This window comes from Cupressus sempervirens, chromosome 2 (genome assembly GCF_028749045.1).
Source record: "Cupressus sempervirens isolate cs-2001-9-10 chromosome 2, ASM2874904v1, whole genome shotgun sequence".
Taxonomy (NCBI): domain Eukaryota; kingdom Viridiplantae; phylum Streptophyta; class Pinopsida; order Cupressales; family Cupressaceae; genus Cupressus; species Cupressus sempervirens.
In genome coordinates, this window is record NC_143119.1 from 441,599,741 (window position 1) to 441,620,163 (window position 20,423).

At 32.3% G+C, this 20,423-nt stretch overlaps 1 pseudogene; it reads left to right on the top strand.

Annotated features, from left to right (window-relative positions):
• Positions 1-9,331: 9,331 nt before the first annotated feature.
• The window catches only part of LOC149572969 (DEAD-box ATP-dependent RNA helicase 15-like), a 104,164-nt pseudogene continuing 93,072 nt past the window's right edge, over positions 9,332-20,423 (top strand).

The window sequence follows — 20,423 nt, forward strand, 5'->3', positions numbered from 1 at the left end:
TGGAGTTCTAGCTAATAATCCTTTAATTTTTCAGGGGTTTTACCAACTTGTTTCTCTAGGTGAGCTCTCATAGCATGTTCATGGTCCAGCTCTTTTTGAAAAACCCCAACTTTTTTCTTGAGCACCATGATTTCATTGTATAGCCATGAGTCGACTTGTAGAGATGCCTCTACTTTTAGCTTAGTAGTATGAAGGAAAGATAGCATTGCATGGTGAGACTCATCCCTACTCCCTTCTTTAGTCCTAATCACAACGTCAATGGTAGTGTTATTGACCTAGATGTTAGTGTTTGTGTCTTCCTTCTCATTAAGCTCTTCTTTCTTCTCCTTACTCAAGTTGTGCTCTTTCATGACAAGGACTTTACCCTCATTATTATTTTATGTGTCCATGTCCATTTTCTCCTCATTGGATTTGGGAGGAGAAAAGTAAACACTTTGCTTCCCCTCATAATCCCTTAAAGCTTCAGACCCTACATTTGATTCAATTTTTCTATCTTTAATTTCCTTCACATGATCCTTACCAGTTGACATGCCCTTTCTCCTAGAATAACCTTCTAGGTTCAAGCTAAGGTCCCCCATTTTGGTTTTATTATCATCCTCAATAGAATTCTCAGAATCTATCACTTCCTCAACATTTTCCCTTTTAATCTCCCATTTGTGACCCTTTTTGGTACTCTTGTTGTCACTAGTGCCTTCCTCACTTTTAACCTTTTTCATTGAGTGAGGCTCATTACCAGAAACTTTCTATTTTTTCTCCATAACAAAGAGGGTTTAACAGCCCTTCTTTTACAATACTTATCAATAAGTAAGATTAAGCCCTCATAGGGAACAAGATGTGAATCCTTCTTCCTATGTGCTTGGAGGCTTTGAATAAGATAGTAGTTCAAGTAAAATGAGAGAGAGATTCTATCTTTATACCTAAAATGATTTAGGAATGCAAAATGAAACTTGTGGACTCTCTTGGCTCTACCATCCAAGATAAAATACTCATGAATGCATAATAAAACATCCCTCTAGATTACCTTAATCTGGCCTAGGTCATAGAAATCACCATTCTTCTCCAAATTTTTCTCATCTTCATTAGTTTTGGGTAATTTTTTGAAGGCCACATTCGAAATACTACACTAGTACATTTGCACTTGTTTTTCTAACAAAATTTTTGACCAAAGGTATGATTTAATTAATTTTTTCCTTTTCATCCCCATATTGGTAAAAAATGTATAAAGTTTTCCCAAATTGGTCAAAATTTTGACCAACTCAGGTCATAAGAAATATAAAAAATGTTAATCTTATATGTACATAGGCTTGTACTCATTCCCACCCCTGTAGGGTATCATTGCAAGTAATATTGGGGCTTTGTGGGTAAATTTTGCAGGAAGGTCAACAATTGCTAGATTCATTCTATGATAGCTCTAAGACATTGGTGAAGAAAGAAAGTAGGAAGCCTTTACATGATTTTGTATGGAGCTATAGCTGCTTATACTCCTATGCTGCATTCAGGGCATAGTAGATGCTTATATTTAGAGATGATAATACATTGTAACTCATTTAAACATGGCATAGTAGAAGCTCATCTTTTGAGGTGGAAATACCCCACATCTCATCTTATGAGTTGTAACATCACATCAAATCTGGTAACCTAGTATGAACTTAATAATTTTATGGAAAAAAGTTTGAAGACTAATTTATGCAATTAAATTTTGTAAGCATCATCGCCTCTCACTCATTTCATGGTGTACACCAACCATATTGATCTGAACATTTGTTCAATTTAAACTAAAACCTTAAGATAAAATATACATACTAACCTCTGGTCTACGCATGCATATTCTTTTTTATTTAATACTTTCCAAATCAAATAGTGTTTTTGATATGAATTTAGTTTTTATTCTTTGTTTTCAGAGAGGATTAATATTTAAAAGTATGCTAGAGTGCTCCAAGTAATGGACTTCAACCACTCTAACATCTCTGCATTGATAAAATGTGTTAGGAAGTTGAAATTTCTCAAGGTTTTGAATTTGTCCTACACAAATATTATCGAGGTGTTGGATTGTATAAGAAGGCTCAGGAGTCTCCTATACCTTGATGTTTCCCATTGCACAAGCTTGCAACATGTACATGATTATCACTAAAATGAGGTGAATATGTTAGATAATTTAGTTTTACAAATAAGTATATAGCTTTTTAATGTTATTAAAGGAACCTATTGGAGAAACTAAGATAATGATAACTATGTTTCTTGAAAAATTATTATTGTTCTGAGAGTGTAAGCATTATAGAAAGTCTCTTTGCTAAAGACCTAAAATACTGTAGTGTCAAGTTCACTACTTGTAAGGTTAGCTCTGCTTTTATTTAAGTCTTTCTTTTTTGTTTACTTAATTCTCCTCATTTAATTTAATTGATATGAGCTACAAGATTTCTTTCGTATGACACTTAAACCTAGCCATGTTTCTATTGGGATGCACTGTACCTAGTCAGAATGATGACCCATTTTCCTTCCTTTTAGTAGTTTATTTTGTCTCTTGGGATTTAAACCTGGCTTTTCATCATGAAATTTGAGATGTTTTTAATACCTAAACTCATACCACTAGATAGTTCCCATCCTATTTTTGTTTCTAAAAAATGTTAGAATCTATTCATTTGTTTCCTTTCTAGTGTGAACTTTGGTTTTGGTTACGACAAACCTTAAATACAAGGTGGGTATGTCTTGACCACATTTTTAAGATTAGTAAACATGGTGCTTTCTATGATATACCCCATCATGATTAAACTACAACCTTGTTACATGTCTTCAGGTGTTGTTAGTCCATTTTTTGCATTTTGAGAATTTAAACTTGGGTCATTCTTCTCTTACCTTTACATCACAACCCCAAGCCAAAATAATTTAGGGTACATAAAGGAAAAGGTTAACTTCTTCATGGGTTCTAATTTAATTTTTTTATGCTAAAATTGATTACTGATTCAACTCATTTGTTTGTTTGTTTGTTTTTCTGTTGTCTAGCAAATATAGATTGAACTTTAGGTGCATTTTTAGAATTTGCAAGTTTGTTCTTACTTGAAATATGTGAATTTTATAGGTTGGCCATGGCATTGGCAGCACCGTAGCCTTTTATGGCCATTTACTATTATTTGTTCCCTCAAAACATTATGGACATTGTATAACCTTTGAAAATATGTCCAAGTCCACTTGGACTAGTTAAAACAAAAGTATTTGATGGAAGTTGTATAGTTGTGGAATAATCTGAAACCAAATATTTTTGGAGATAATCTTCTGTAGCAAAGAATTTAAAATGACTTGTCCATACAATTTTCTCTGAAGTTTTAAATAGTAGAGAAAACTAACCTAAACCTAACAAGGGTTCTGGATATCAAGTGAAGTGAAGTGTTCTAGTAAACCAAACCCAACTATTGAAAAAATAAAACTGGGTGTGCAATCAAAAATTCCTATGCTTCATTCCTTTAACTTGTGATACACATTGTTGTACACTGGTTCCCCTAACTATTTTCTTAATGGAAAATTATGTGTCTGATTCCTTCTCTCTCAAATTCTATTATAGTTCTTTTTTAGAAGCTTATCTTTCAGCATGAGAAGATTACCGACAGCTTCATCTTGAGAAATGAAGTGAACAAAAAAATTGTATAGATTTCACATTGCAAGATGATGCTCTCCCAACATCTATAAAATACCTAGTGCCATGAAAACTAGAACTTATATTAATTTCTAGCTCATAGCTACTGGTAGGATTTTACCTATTTAAAGTTTTTTTCAGTTTTGTTGGCTCCACCTTTTTTGTATGGAAAATCTAAGGTCTAACTTTTATCATTACTACTTATTCATTCAACTAAGAGCTCTTGAAACTAAAAGAATTATCTTATATGAAAGTGCAATGAATTTTTTACATCAAATAATAACCATATCTTCAAGGATTTGTTCATCCTCTGAAGTTAAAATTGTTGGAACGATGTGCATTCAACTAAGTGGAATGATGTTCTGACTTTCTAGTCTTCTAAATGGAAACTTTACATTGTAAATGACTAAAGACATATTTATTCAAAATCTATTTGAAATTTATGCCTCTTCATTCAATAAGAGAAATGATGTTCTAACTTTGTATCCTTAATGGAAACTTTACATTGTAAATCATTGTTTGAAGACGTGTATCTATAATATGTTAGTTCCTTGATTACATATGAGCAAATTATTGAATAAAAAAGGCCTATGTTAACATGAACATTGCATTTACAAACATTAAAAATATACCCCATTTTGTGAAAAACATGACAAGTATTGTTGACCACGATTTTAGAATTTGGAGTATAACATAAAGTGATTGATACCTTTTAGAATACCATGAATCAATTAGAAGAGGAAAACTACGTAAAAAATTAGAGGATATTTCTTTAATAGGATTCATTGGCAAAAGATGTTTCCTTTTCTTTCACTTCCTATGGAAATATTGCATCGACATGTAGCACTTGATTCTATGTTTAAATTATTTTCTTTGTTTGGTAAGATCCATCTTTTTATAGGAACAATTCATCATGTTGACAAAAACATAGTTCTTGCAAAGAAACTGCTAGAGGAATTTGAATCCGATACACAGACAAGCTGAATCGACACACAATTTTCCATTTGAAGGTTACAACATTCTAGTGAGATTTTAATTCCATGTATCATAATCAATGTAGAAAGAATCTAAATATATCATTTATATGCCCTTCTAGATTTGTGCAATATATTCTCCTTTCAACAATGAAGAGTATATGATGTTTGTGAAAATCAATTATAATGACATCTTGGAAAATGATCTCTTCATTTCATGATCATCAGGTGCATTCAATCAGTGATCCTCAATATGCATCAAGTGCTTGTATCTAACTCCATAGGCTATTTCAATTTGATAGTATGGATTGAAATGAGATCTTCTTTCCTATAACCCCAAAGAAAAATGCTTGAATTCTCTCTCTATTACTTACTACTAGAAGCAATGGACAAGCTCTGGTGTCAAAACTATGTGGAAATGCAATTCCAAGCCTGTTCATATGCTTTTGACTCTTGTCATTTATAAATAACTACCTTGCAACTTCCTTGAGCAACAACTATTTGGCAGAAACCTTGGGAGTTTGATTGGGCATACTATACTTTCTAATACCTAGATGTAGGTGAATTTTGGAAACTTAGCATACCATGATCCATACTTCTTCAAAAATTTCTCCACTCAACTTGATAATCTTGTTAGGAGTGTCTTTAATACTCTCACTTTGTGCATAGCAAAGGCTTTGTTGCAATATTAAACCCATCCCTATCTTGAGGTTATATTTGTGGATAATAATCATATATCATGTATTGTCTTGGTCCAATTCCAATTACGCCCAAACATTCCAATCCTTTGTACTTGTGTACTCACACAATCATGTATATCATACACGAGCTCATGTAAAATGTCATTGATTTCATCGTAGTTCTTATTGGTATATTTAAGTTGTCATTGATCATTGTTACCCAATCAAATCATTCACTTGCATTAATGATACTCTTGATTAAATAACATGTCCATGGTTTGAATAGTGCCACTTGTGAGCTTCCAATTGCTTTATTCAATGTTATTATGAGGTCTTGATATCTTCTTTAAAATTAGCCTTGGTCAAATTTGACAACTTGGTATTGTGCTTCCTGGATTATAACCATTCATTGTTGACAAGAGTGATGTAGTCATCCTCTCTTTTTTTCAAACTCTTTCATGAAAAACTCTCATGTTCTAATTAAGCCATCTCTATGTTATAGATATTGAATGGATCCCTTATGCTATCAAGTATGATTGCAACCACAAGACTTCCTTTAGGAGTAATTACTTGTTTTAATATCATATCTTCTAGTACATTCATCCATTAGCTTGGGCCATTGCCTGGCTGGAGGAAATGCAACTACATGGACTATACCACTCTTCAAGATTTTCTTTGCCCATGGTGATGGATTGTGTTGAAATATTCTATCTCTTATCAAATTCATGTTATAGGGAGCAAGCTTGGTGTCATTAATGTTCTTCCATTTGGATGTAAAGTTTGTCTCTATGAGCATGTCTCATAAATCATGTTTGAGATGCACAATACTTCATTATCTTGAGTTTATCTCATCTTTAGGTGCCCTTTCCTTTTTCTTTGAGCCTTCTCCTCGATTAGCTCTCGCCATTCTTTAACCTTCCATACAACACCCTGCATTAGGTTTTTTCTTTTTTTATATTTCTTTAAATTGATAGGAGTTATTATTTAAGAAATCAAAATTCAAGATCATGAACAATTCTGATTTGTCTATTTTCTTCTCTTCTTAATGACTCTTTAAGCAATTCGACCACACATACTTTGTGACTTCTTTACAAATCTAATACATTGTCTCATTTAAATGAGAGCTCTTAGCTTGAAACTCAAGTCTGGAGATGTTTTGAGTTTTCACAAGGCATGATTACTTTCAAATTTTACAAATTCAACACACACCTATAGCTTGCAGCCTTTAGAGCTGATTTCTTCACACCAAAATCTGGACTTGTATAATTGAGCAATCTTAGTTTCAATGTTTATAGACCTGATCGTGAACATTGATCAACATTGTGCACAAATTTGCCTTGTTAAATGGTTAGTTCACTTATCTAAATACATTTACTTTGCTCCTTATTTGATTTTCTTGAGTTAACTGAGTTTATGATTCGAAACGAAGTGGGCAGGTTCCTTTTTATATGGCTATAGAGTCCAAAGTGTGTGACTCAAAAAATAGATAAATTGAAACAATTTATATTAATTAAATCATCTCACTTCATTCACCAAATAAAAATCGATTCCTTAAATTTAGATCATGCTTCTTCATTATTTATTTAAATTGATCCTCATCATTTAATAGAGTAGAATCACAGCTCATCAATATTTATTTAAAATTTAAATCATTCCTACTCACAATTTGTTCCAATATTCCCATGGACAAGTAATGTTCCAAATTTCATAAAATTGGGGATTACGAAGGGTCATACAGGATTAAATTGGGGATTACAAAGGGTTGTACAAGATTAAAGGCATAGGTATGTATTATAAATAAGTGATTGTTTCTTAATCTAGTCTAAGACATAGTGTTGCATAATTAATCATTTTTAATTGGCACTCTCCTAATAAGAAACATTACAAGTTGCTATCCCCAAGTGCATTTATTTTATGAGTTATTAATTTATACTTAGTCTAATCCTTGTTCACTCACTAATATAGTTAAGAGGATAGGTTGGCTTTTAAGGGTTGGAGTAATACCATATTGGAGGAAGCTTTTAAGCTAGTAGTATGGATGTATATCATGAATCTTTGAGGACATAGCCCTAAAATAGGTAATGCTTATATGTGCCAAAAATCCTTTGAGGGAGCCTACTTTTAGAGGGTTTCCAAGGCCCGCTGAAAAGTAATTTCCCATCTTTCATAAGGTTAGTGATGAAGAGTGCAATGGGGAACTGAATGCCTGAATATGTATTGTGAATCAATAATTATTTGTTAATGCAATTGAAATGCATAGTGATGAGCATTGATAATTAGGAATTGGAATTCTCCTAGTACGGAATGTTTTATATTGCCATTTTTGTGTGGGATCTAAACCCTATTTGGGAATAGTAGTGTAAATTAGTGGAGGTCTCAATAAGGGACCTTACAATAGCATCAAAGCACTATCTTGACATCTTGCAAGGTATTAGACAGAGGTATCACCTTGATGAAGTCAATCATTCAAGAAATTATGGTATATATGTTTTTTGTCTTGTGGATGCCAACATCTGTTCTTAGTAAAATAGATGTACTTTGTTGAGACTTTCTATGGCAATGACATTTGTAGGAAAGAGCATTACTTCTTCTCAAGTGAGATAGAATTTGCAACTTGTTTCACCAAGGTGGCACTGGTTTGAAGGATCTATCATTGCACAATAATGCTTTGGGTACTTAGTCAAGCTAGAGGATTCATTTGGATCAAAACCAGCTTTGGTCGGCTTTCATCATAGGAGGTACATTGCTTCTAGAGATGCTATTTCTCTATCTCTAACTCTTCTTCGTAGAAGCAAACCTATTTGGAATTTCATTGCCTCTATGTATTCTTGTTTTGGCTATTCACTCTCTTCAAGTATCGTTAATGACAACTTGACTTTGTTTTAGGATGAGTACAATTGCAAGCCGTCTTTAGGATACACAATTGGTTTACCTGAGGTATATCATTGTGTAAAATATGGCAGAATAAGATATAATATACAAAAGGTATATTGCTACTAGAAATGATATTTCTCTATCTCAAACTCTTCTTCTAAGAAGCATAACTATTTGGAATATTTTTTCCTCTGTGTAGTTTTTTTTTGGCTATTTACTCTTTTCAAATATTGTTAATGAGAACTTGACCTTGTTCTACAATAAGTGGAATTGCAAGCCACCTTTAGGATACATAGTTTAGCTAAGGCACATCATTGTGTAGAAGATGGCTGAATAAGTTGTCGCATACCTGCACTATGACTGAAGGAAGGAGAAGGAGAATGAAAACCATAATGTTTCATTTATATAAGTATGATCTTTAAATTCTTATTCATGCTTTTCGCTTTCTCTCATGTTTGTGAGCTTAGAAAAGAATTATTATCAAGGCAAGCAAGGAAAATAGTTCATTTTTAGCCGCATAGCATGAGAGGTGTTCCTACTATTACATGTTTTATAGCATTTCATTAAGTATATATAGATTACGATGTACTTTGTCAAGCTAACATAATGAATATACATGGCTTTGAATTTGATTAGCTTACAATTTCAAACTACTAAAGTGTACTATAGAATATAAATATAACTCTAATTAAGTCTCAATCACATATTTTTGATGTGATCATAGATTTATAAACTTGATTATAGAGACTCTTAAATTGATTCATACATGTTTTACTACATATGCTAATTAATGGTAACATATGAACCAATTTTTTCAATACTTGAAATTTGTGTTTCATGTAAGTTATGTCCAAATTTTTATCTTGACCACGGAAGGAATTGGAATTTGAATTCAATCCCAAAATGACAGTGAGATGTATCAAAATGTTATTTGTTTGATTGAAGATGATGTAATTATTATGGTGCTCATTGATTGATTACTAAGTACTTATAATTTTTGTTGAAATAGTCTCTTTAATAACTTCATGTAAATGTTCTGTAGGTAATTTACTTGCATCATGCCTCTAAAGTTGGAGCATAATCATGGCTATCTTAAACTATTTTGAAATCAGCCCAATTGTGAATGTCCTAACTGATATATCACTTTATTTTGTTTGATTCTATCAGTACAACATGAATGTATTCCCCAAGCCATCCTAGGGATGGATGTGATTTGCTAGGCTAAGTATGGAATGGGAAAGACCATAGTTTTTGTTCTTTCTACACTATAACAAATTGAACCTGTTCCTAGGAAAGTTGTAACTCTTGTCTTGTGTCATACTTGAGAATTGACATATCAAATCTTTCAATTTATGGATTGATATAGTGGAATTTTTTCTTTGATAACTAGGCTTTTGTGGTTACTTTATACTTAGTTATTGCCATTAATAATGGTTTCTTACCAGTTCTATTTTATATTGCAGATATGCCATGAATTTGAGAGATTTATCACTTATTTAATAGACTTGAAGGTGGTTGTATTCTATGGAGGGGTAAACATTAAAATCAATAAAGCATTGCTAAAAAATGAGTGTCCACACATAGTGGTGGGTACTCCTGGAAGGATACTTGCTCTAGCAAGGGAAGAAGATTTGAGTCTCAAAAATGTCAGACATTTTATCCTTGATGAGTGTGATAGAATGTTGGAATCACTTGGTATGCCAATAGATATCTTTTTAAATAGATTTTGATTACATAGTCTATTTAGTATTTTTTTTTATTTTTTTAATGTTGTAGATGTGCAGAGAGATGTCCAGGAGATTTTCAAGATGACCCCTCATGACAAGAAAGTTATGATGTTCTCTACCACTCTGAGCAAGGAGATTTGGCCCATTTGCAAGAAATTCATGCAAGATGTAATATCTTATGTATAAGTTCACGTGTTTAATCCTACACTAAATATTACTTTAATGATTGGGGAAACTAGCTGGTTGGTTTAAATTGGCTTTATTTAGGTAGAATACTAGTTATTCTTATTTTTGTAGCATTGATCTTAAGATGTTTAGTTAACCCTTGCAATGGTGATTCATATTTTTGCCATAATTTGGTAGCACACATTTGCAAAGGCAATTCATGTTTCCCTAAAGTTTTGTATTTATTAGCCAAGCCCTTGTTTTCCTCTGCTTTCACATCACCAGTCATCAATATTGGATTGTCATAGCTTTGTTGTAATTCCAATGTTGGGATTGCATGTTACTGAAATCCTTTTCTTTGCATTCGCAAGAATGGAGCTGCCTTAGAGGTAGTGTAGAGCTGCATTTTCTATGGTGGCTAACATTCGTTCATTATACATGGTGGAGACATGGGTTACATGTGGCCTATATTACTAATTTTGTAACAACAATTCAAATGATTAACTCAATGATATAGCAAAGTATTCAATTTAGAACTCAGGGGTGGTATATTGGACCATGAAGCTACTAGTAGAACCTGTTTAGTACTTTTTGTTCAACATGTGCTCCTTGGATCAATGAGGGGATTATTGTGGCACTGTTGGCTCTTGATGGTGATCACACCACCTAATTTTACATATGTTTGTTTATGTTTACAACTTATGGAGATATACATAGATGATGAGGCAAAATTGATGCTTCAAGGTTTAGTTTAGGTATTGAATTTATTTGAGTTTAATAATGTCTAATAAAATAGTAAAGCGTTCTCTCTTTTGTTGTGTCTAGTATTTATGTCTTGAGATTCTTCTAGCACTACATCAAACTAAGTGAGCTGGAGAAGAACAAGAAGCTAAATGATCTGCTTGATGCACTATACTTCAATCAAGTTGTGATATTTTTCAAGAGTGTTAACAGAGGTGCAGAGCTAAACAAGCTTCTTGTGGAGTGCAACTTTCCATCAATCTACATTCATTCTGGAATGCCACAAGAATAAAGGTATTTTTGATGTTGTTTTTCTTTTTGAATCTATCATGGTACTTAATGTAACAATTCCCTTTGCTCTTTAATCCAAGATATGCAATTGAATTTAATATATATAATTCTGCCATCTCACATTGCTAGTTGCTTCATTCATAAATAAAGCTTTTTGTAGTTGTCATATACACATTATTTATGGAAATATTTGGGATAAAAAGGATTTTACTTTTTTAAATTCTTGATGGTTCGTGAAAATTTCTCTTAAGCATTTGATTTAATTATGTTTAACAAATACTAATGCATTTCTTGTGATAGTTTTAGAAATAAAATTTTAATATGTGATTTTTCATGTAGATTAACTCGATACAGATGTTTCAAGGAAAGTCATAAGGTAAAATGAAGAACTTTGACTATGAAAGGCCAATGGTTATGTGACATTGGTATTGCATATGAGCTCTGATATAGTTGGTGTTAAATTAGAAGTTGTTGGACCTCCTATCAATGATTCCTTGAGGTTCTCCAATGTCCTGGCCATGTCTCTCATTGAAGGTCATTCTCTTGGTGATTCACTACTATAAAGCAAACCAAAATTCTTTGTAACCATCTCTAAACTCTCCTATCTTTTTAATAGTTGTCCCTTAAAAATTGGCCTTGAACTAGTATCCCTACTGGTAAAGTTGTTTCCCTATTTCTTTTCTATGCACTATAAGTATTTTCCTGCTCTAAAAAAAAACATAGGATGTAATGCACATCAAACATTAGCATTTTAAATTTTCAACTAAATATCAATGTTTTTAATTTTCAAGTAAGTATCAACATGTTTATTTAGAATGGCAAGATGATTTGGTATTTTAAATGTTCCACATCATTTTCTATATTGGTTTTTGAATATACAACAATACATTTTGAAATTCATGTGCCTAGAGTATGACTTTTATTCCTAATTTTTTCGTGTAAACATTTCACGTTTTCAAAGTAAGAATTATCTAGTAATTTTGACTGCTATATTTGTTTTGTTGTGGTGTAGTCCTTCGATAGGTTCCATCTGATGAATGAAGATCCATTTTTGTTGCAAGTTAATCAATGCCATTGTTTTAAGTCTTTATTTATGCACTTCACAAAATGTTGCATCAATTAATCCTTTATATTGGTTTGCAACCATCTCAAATATCAGGATTCCAAAAATATTAACATCTCTGTTCGCAAAAACATTCCCACCCAACCCATACTCTACAAATAAATTTATTCACGAGAATATATTAAGGAAAATGACAATGCCAATATAAAAGATACTCAAGAAAATATTTACCTGGAGCAATACACCTATAGATCCTCTAAGTGCAAATGTTTCTATACTTAGTGAATCTATGGGGTTTGTAGCAATTAAATTGGATATACCAAAATCATTCATAAGGGCTATCATGTTGGCATCTAGGAGCACATTATTTGGTTTCAAATCATAGTGAACAAGCTACAGAAGACAATCATAATGAAGATATTCTATGCCATGTGCTATGTCTGTGGCAATGCTCAAACATTCACTTAATCCCAATTGACAAGCATTTTGATTATCTGTTTTAGGGTACAAACACTTTTCTAAGCTTCTATTAGATGCATATTGAAGAACCAAACCTTTCAAGCCAAGGAAGTAAAATATCTTGTCTAAGGTTTTAATAATTCGGACCATCTTGTGCACAATACAATGCAAGCATATATTATTTGCCCTTTGATTCACTGAATTAGACTTACAACTCTACTTGTACACCTGATATTTATTTAGAGTAATTTTAACCTAATAAAGTTTAATTTGATGGTATAACTTGAATCAAGCTGGAAGAATGTGTGAGAGATTAAGCTATACATATTTTCTCTTGAACAACATGCAGTGATAATGCTTTGGATTAAAGTTTGTTTGTTGTTATTGAATTCAAAATTTTGTTTCCTAAAACTTTATCTCCTTGTGTTGGTGGCTTAACATTTTTTGAGGTATTGTGAACAAAATAGCTAGGAGTGTTTGGTTTTGATTGTCATTAGAACTTGGAAGGGTTACTATCATTTGGTGTTATAACTTATTAGGTATTTAAGAGTTATGTTAACATTTTACCTTCACTCAGACTATGGACAGTATTGGAACTATGTGAAAATTGATAAGCCCACTACTTTGAAAAAGAATTGCCCAAATTGAATGCTTATATAGAATATTTTGGAGTTTTAATTTTGTTCAAAATTTTCATTGTGTGTAGGAAACAATAATAACTTTTTAGTGTAAAGACTTTGTATGGTATGAAGAGGACATGATGAACTAGTATTTTGTAGGTTTTCAATTCGAAGCTCATAAAATATCAAAGGAGTATGGGAGCTTTATGTTGTTGTCCAAGCCAAGAAGGCCTAGAAGAATATGTGTCTTATCCCAATGGATCCTTAAATCAACATTGTTTTTGCATCAGGTGTTGTGTCCACCAGATTCTTAGCTTGGTATGCCCACTTAAATCATTGATTCCAAATGTACTTGTGATAAGTTCATGTTGTTTTTCTTTATTTTTTGGCCCTTGAGTAGTGATGTTAACTTGTTGAGATTGCTTGTTTTATTTAAAATAAAAGATGTACTATTAAGCTCTAAATTGCAAATGTTGTTGCCTGTCTAAAGCTTTCTTTTTCCTATTCTTATATTGTTTATGTTATCTTCTTGTCAATGAATATAATGAGCAAGGGTAGAGACAACAATTGTCATATTTTATTGTGTAGTACAATTTAAATGTTATATGATATGGTAGTGATTATTCTATATGAATTAAAAAAAGAAGTTTAATTTTTTTTTTTTAAATTGAAGATTTTTACCCTCCCTTTCATGATTGTTTATTTTGGGAGGTTCTTCTGTGGACTATTGTTTGCATGATCTATTTGTGTGTGTGTGTCCTATGCTATTGACAATTGATTTACACAAGGAATAACCAAATATAGGCATTCAAGAAAATACATTTCCTATGCTAGCTTTAGTTGAAAGGATACCTATGGTAAGGTTTAACATTCTTGATGCTTCAAATTCTAAGAGAATCAAATGACATGTTGTTTTTGGTCCATTGACAGGAAAGTTGTGGTTTAATCAGTCAAGTATACCTAGTAGTGGCCTGTTGACATCTAAGTATATATAGTATTCATTCAAATGTGGCCCTATCCTTTGTTCCTCAATATCTCATCATGGTCATCCACCACACTTCTCTCCCAATGTCTCACCTCCTAATCTATCTCCACCCCACAAAACCACACTATATGAGTTTCCCAAGCCACCTATTGATTTAATGAAGCCCTTAAAGTCTTCTAACATACCTAATATAACTCATTCAACACCTTTGTTGGGTAAGAAGAGTAAGGAGAAACATAATTTCTGAATTATATACAAATTCAAGCAAGCTTGCATTCTTAGTTTACTACTATTTTATATTTTAGAAGACTGAAAATTATTGATTTAGAGCCATAACACTAAATTTTCCACGTTTTGGACTAGGCTATAGAATTTGTATGTGAAAAATAGAGTAGAGAAAGAAGAGCTATTGAAAGGCCTTGTTATTGACACTGAACTTGCCCCACCTCTTCCTGTTCTTCAGAAGGCATTGCCTACTTGCTTGTTTCTTATGCATGATGTTTTAATTTTCATGGCCTTTTTTTCTCCTACCTGAATGCCTTTTATCCAAAGTTGTATTCAAGGACTGATGATTGGGTGTTTTGTAGGACATTTTGATTGTGTGGGGAGAACATGACCAAATCTTTCCTATGGCTAAGGCCTTTGAATTGAAAAAGTGAGTACTTAATACTTTCATTTATGATTGAACATTATATTTTGTAATTTTTATAGTGTGAATAGCATGGGAAGCTTCCACAGTTCATAGTGTTGAAAATAAACTCTCAGAAATAAGTAAGGTCATAGACATTTTGACATTCTATATATACATTGTGACACTTTATATAGACATTGTGACACTCTATAAATGGATTCAGGATGATAGATAATGTGGTTATTGTTGAATGTGAAGTCCAAAAATCATCTAAACATTCCTCCCTAGTAATGATTACCTCCCTATGATCTACCCCCTTTGTTGTTTATGAAAGTGTCTCCCAATGAAGTTTCATGATTCTTCCTCTTCATGTCCTTAGTAAGAAGAATTTCAACATCATCAAATATTAATACACTTTATTTCTTTCCAACTTGTTGTAGCCATAACTATGCATCCTTGTAATTATTTTATACTTTAGGTGGATAGGCAGGTAGGTAAAACAATTGAAGAAATTTAGCACTTGTCCTATATCCTCACTTGTCATAATATAAACAATTTTTTTTTTTATAGGTAATGGGCTGAAGTCTAGTTTATTCATTACTTTATTAGTTGTTGAAATTAATTATTATCATGTGTTAAGTTCAAGGAGACTCAAACCCAAGACTCCCATATGAGAGGTTAACTATTTACCACTTGTGAATGTTATCTAGATCAAACAAATGTCAACTATATAAACCTTATATCTGGACTACTTTAGATAATGGAGATAAATTTATGCAAACAATTATATTTGATATGTCAATTTCAGTAATATCAATAATGCTCTTGGAATAACAGAATCAAATTTAGGATGGCAAGAAGTTTGATATGTTTTTTATTCATCTCTTTATAGATTGAATGATTTACAAATGCAATATTTGATTTTGTAAGACAAATATTTGGATATGTTTGTGAATCAAGTTGTGGTGCAAGTTAATCAATGATGAAGCAGACAATGAAGAAGTGTCCTCTCCACAACCCTTAAAACCACAATGTTGACCTTGTGGAGATTAGAAACCTTATATTAATTGGTGGCTTTGACCCCAAAAAATTCAGTTGCATCTGCATTACTCACATATGGTGCCCTATGCATAAATGTCCATTTGTTCCATGTTGTATCAAGAAATTGTTTCTTATCCAAGCCATTTAATTTGCAACCTTTTAAATCTCTATAAAGATAAAGTTGGATCAAGATTATTTTTCTTCTCAAAGATGTCCTTTGATTGTAAAGTGTCCATTCCATTATTTGTTGAACTAGATATGTCTTGTTTATTGAACAAATAATGGAATGGACGCTTTACAATTAGAGGACACCTTTGAGAAGAAATTTTTTTTCTGCTCCAACTTTATCTTTGCTGAGATTTAAAAGGTTGCAAATTAAATGGCTTGGATAAGAAACAATTTCTTGATATAACATTAAAAAATAAATTGACCAAACATTGGTGGAAATTTTGACCAATTCTTGATAGTTTTCTACCAAGACTTGGTCAAAATTTTGACCAATTATAAAAAAAATTCGACCAAACATTGGTGGAAATTTCAACCAATTCTTGATAGTTTTCTACCAAGAATTAGTCAAAATTTTCACCAATTCTAAAAAATTTCAACCAAACATTGGTGAAAATTTCGGCCAACAATGACAAATCAGAGCTAGCAAAAATTTTTTTTTTTTGATGAATATATTGGTCAAAATTACCACGAATGGCTTGGTCAAAATTTTGAACCTGGATAAAAAATTTGACCAAAATTCATTGAAAATTGAGTTCAAATTTACTAGTGTTGGTTTCCTTGCTAAATTTGAGACCCTCCATTGGAAGACCCATAATCTTAATGATGAAATCCTCCGATAACTTCATAGTGACCCCATGTAGTGTTAACCCTATCTTCAATCCAATTTTTGAAGGACTCTATAATGTGGGGCTTATACCTTGAAGTTTCTCAATATAAGCCGTGACTTTCCCCTTTTCAGAATATCCCAAACATTCTAATTTGCCTTCCATTCTTTGCAATTATTCGGATCTTGCTTTCTTGGTTCCCCTTCCATCTCGTATGTAGCTCTACGCCTGCAACTAGACTGATAAATGATAACCAAAAAGAAAAAGTAAGGTGTTATTGATCTCTAAGAAACCTTTAACCTTGCATGTGTGCCAAGTACAATCCATAATTATACAAAAGTACCACCTAGGGATACTCAAAAAATCTACCACAAACCCAACACTTCCCTTAATAAATTTCTCAATCTTGTGTGATCTTTCCTTCATTAGCATGTGTCATATCATAGTTAACAATTTATGTCAGCTTCACTTTCTTTCTCAGGTCATCTCACAAACTCAACTTTGATTCCCTATAGATCGCTTGATTCACAATCCAGTTAGCATCTTTTTTGCCCTCTCGAAAAATATGAGAGATACAAATATTATCAAATTTATTCATAAGGTCTTTTATTTCCATTGCACTTCCCTCAATAATCCAAGTAATTAGACTCTTGTTATTAAACATGTTAATAATATTAAGAGAGTCTCCTTCCAACCAAAGATTCTGAAAACCAAATTCCACTGCCATCCTAATAGTGAACAAAGTAGTTGTTGCCTCTACTTTATGACTAGTAGACTTGCCTATAGGTATTGCAATAGCATCCACAACGCTACTGTAGTGGTCTCTCAAAACACCTCCACATCCAGCTTTTCCTAGATTTGCTTTAGTAGAGCCATCAAAATTACCTTTAATCCAACCCATAGGTGGAGATCTCCACTTTAAATTTTGTCTCTAATCATTCTATTTTGTTATAGCACCTTTAGCATTCATAGGATTACTTATTTGAATCTCATGAGACATTTTTCTCTAATATTTGAAGTTCTCTTTTAAATAGATCTAATAATATTTTGACTTGAAACCCAATCTGGAGTCTCCTTATTTATGAAAATTCTATTATTCCTCTCCTTCCAGATACCCCACCAGAGATGAGGGAGAGAAATCTTCCAAAGAAAACCAATATTAACATCCTTAGTTGGACATGTCTAGCCCTGAAAACATTGATCAATGTCATTATGCTGAACCCAAGCACTGTTAATAATGGTGTTTCCTTATTTGTAAAATTAAGCGATACAACAAATTTTACCAAGGGAATCAGAGACAAGTTCTGAAAGATTGATATTGATCTAAAGGCAAGTCAAAACTAGTTGTCACTTGACCCTAGCACTAGGTTAGCATATTTTTTCAAGGTCAAGTATTTAACTGAGTTGTAGGCAGAATTATTGAGAGAAGAAGCAAGAATTAGGGTTACACTATTAGAAATTCAAAGTTTGATAATTCCAAACATGGATGTAATGCAAAAACACATTGTTCATGCAAAGACATTAATCCATGACAACAACCACTCTAATGTTGTTTGTATGATGGATTTATGAGTTGAAGTTCAGATAGCTTTGCATAGTTATAAATTTTTGCAAGAAAATTGGGACAAAACCATGTCTCTAATTTTGAAGATACATAGTAATTTCCTCTCACATTTTGGTATTACCTTTTAAATATGCATTTTTGGCATTTGTGTCAAAAACAAGGGGGAAATATAGCATGTGAGGAATCAAAAGGGGAAATATAGTTATATATATAATTTAAGAAAGAATCTATGTATATAGCTCAAAGCTACAAAAACAATTTTGAAAAATAAAAAATAGATTTAGTGTCAATCAAGTATCAGCATAGTAGTCAAAACCAAGCTACAAACCCAAGTACATTGATAGGGGGAGTTTTGACTCATCATTTTGAGCATTCAAAAATGTTGGTATGATAAGTTTTTTTGTCACTAATGCCAAAGGGGGAGATTGTTGACCTTATGGTCAGACTATTTGTTAATTAGTGCCAAAACACTTAATCATTTGGTTGGTTACATTGTCACTGAGCACTACCGAGTAAACCTTGCACACAGTGTCAATCGAGCATGGAGTATTAACCAAGAAGAGTAGCAAGCCAATGTTAACCAAGTAGAGCAGATATTAGTGTTAAGCAAGTTGCAATAGTAACCAAGTTGTTGCAATATCAACCAAGCTCTTCAATGTTTGTCAAATCATTAGTGTTAACTAAGTACATGTCAACTCATGAGTGATCAATGTGGACTGAGCACTAGTGCCAGCCGAGTGCCATAGATTGCTAAGTTCACTATGTTGCCGAGTATCAGAATATCACCCGAGTGGACTTTTAAACCTGAGTGTTAGCATTGAGCCAACTAGGTGAAGATTGTTTAATATGGTATTGTAGCCAACTTCAGAAGGTGATTATTTGGATTGGTATAAATAAGGGATATCTTGTCATATCCAAATGAGTATGAAATATGAAGAACATGCAATTTTGAAGGCTACAAGCAGTATAAGGAAAAATAGAGTCTCATCCATCACATTAAGATGATAATTCTACATCAAAGGAATCTCATTCAACAAACCAAGTTGCAGAGTAGAGATCAGCTACCGATTCATCCTAACAAGTGCATTAGTCAAATCCTCTAACAAGGTGGACTTAAGAGTCTTATGCATAATCTCTTAACTGAGTACATACTTCATTATATTCTATAAATCCTTTTACAAGTTGGACCTAATAGTCCATATTGCTCCTAACAGGGCATATCATTAGAAGTGATCATTTGTAAGCCAAGTAACAGGACAACTTTATATTGTAATACTAAAGCTTGTGGGTATCATCCCCACCCTAGTTTTACTTTCTATTTGGAACGTTTCTGGGTTACCAAAAATTGTGTTAAGTGCTATGAATGTTTTATTTCTTTTAGTCTTTCATGCATGCAATTAGATCATATTAGTTTATGAGGGGTTAATTGGTGAATTGAAGTTAAAGTTTTATTGGTTCCTGATTCACCCTCCCCCTTCTCTCAATCACCTAGCATTCTCTACATTTCCAAAAATGTCTCAGTTAAAGGTATAAGAGGTTGAAAAGTTTAATTAATGAAGTTAATATGATAGTCATATGAGCCTCAATTTTTTTTGAATTATGTTGTATATTTTTAGTGTTTCATGTTAGCTAGTTTGCACAAACATTTTACTTATTCCAAAAAGTGCATAGTTGGAATTAATGTATTCTGTTGTTTGAAAACATGTGGAAAATTTAGAACTAGAATATAAATGGCCATGGAGGGGTGTTGAAAAGTCGTCTCTTTTATATATTATAATTGTGTGCATTATGCAATGTTTTTAAAGCAATTTTATAGATCTCATAGATTATTATTGGACTTTGCTCTTTTTGGAGAATGATGACAATTTGTGTGCAAAGTAATTTTAATCTTATAATTTCTTATTTTAGTATTGCATTTTATTTTTAATTTTTTTCATATAAATTGTTGTTATAATCTATTTTATTTTATGTGTACAATTATTTAAATTTGACTAATTGATTTGGCATTTTCATTGTTTATTTTCCTTTGATTTTCAACACATTAAAACTCTAGCTATTAACAAATTGCAAAGTTTATTTTGTTCTATCATTGGTTTTCAATAAAGAAAATCTTGTCAATTTGAGGAACAATTTTTTTACCAAAGCTA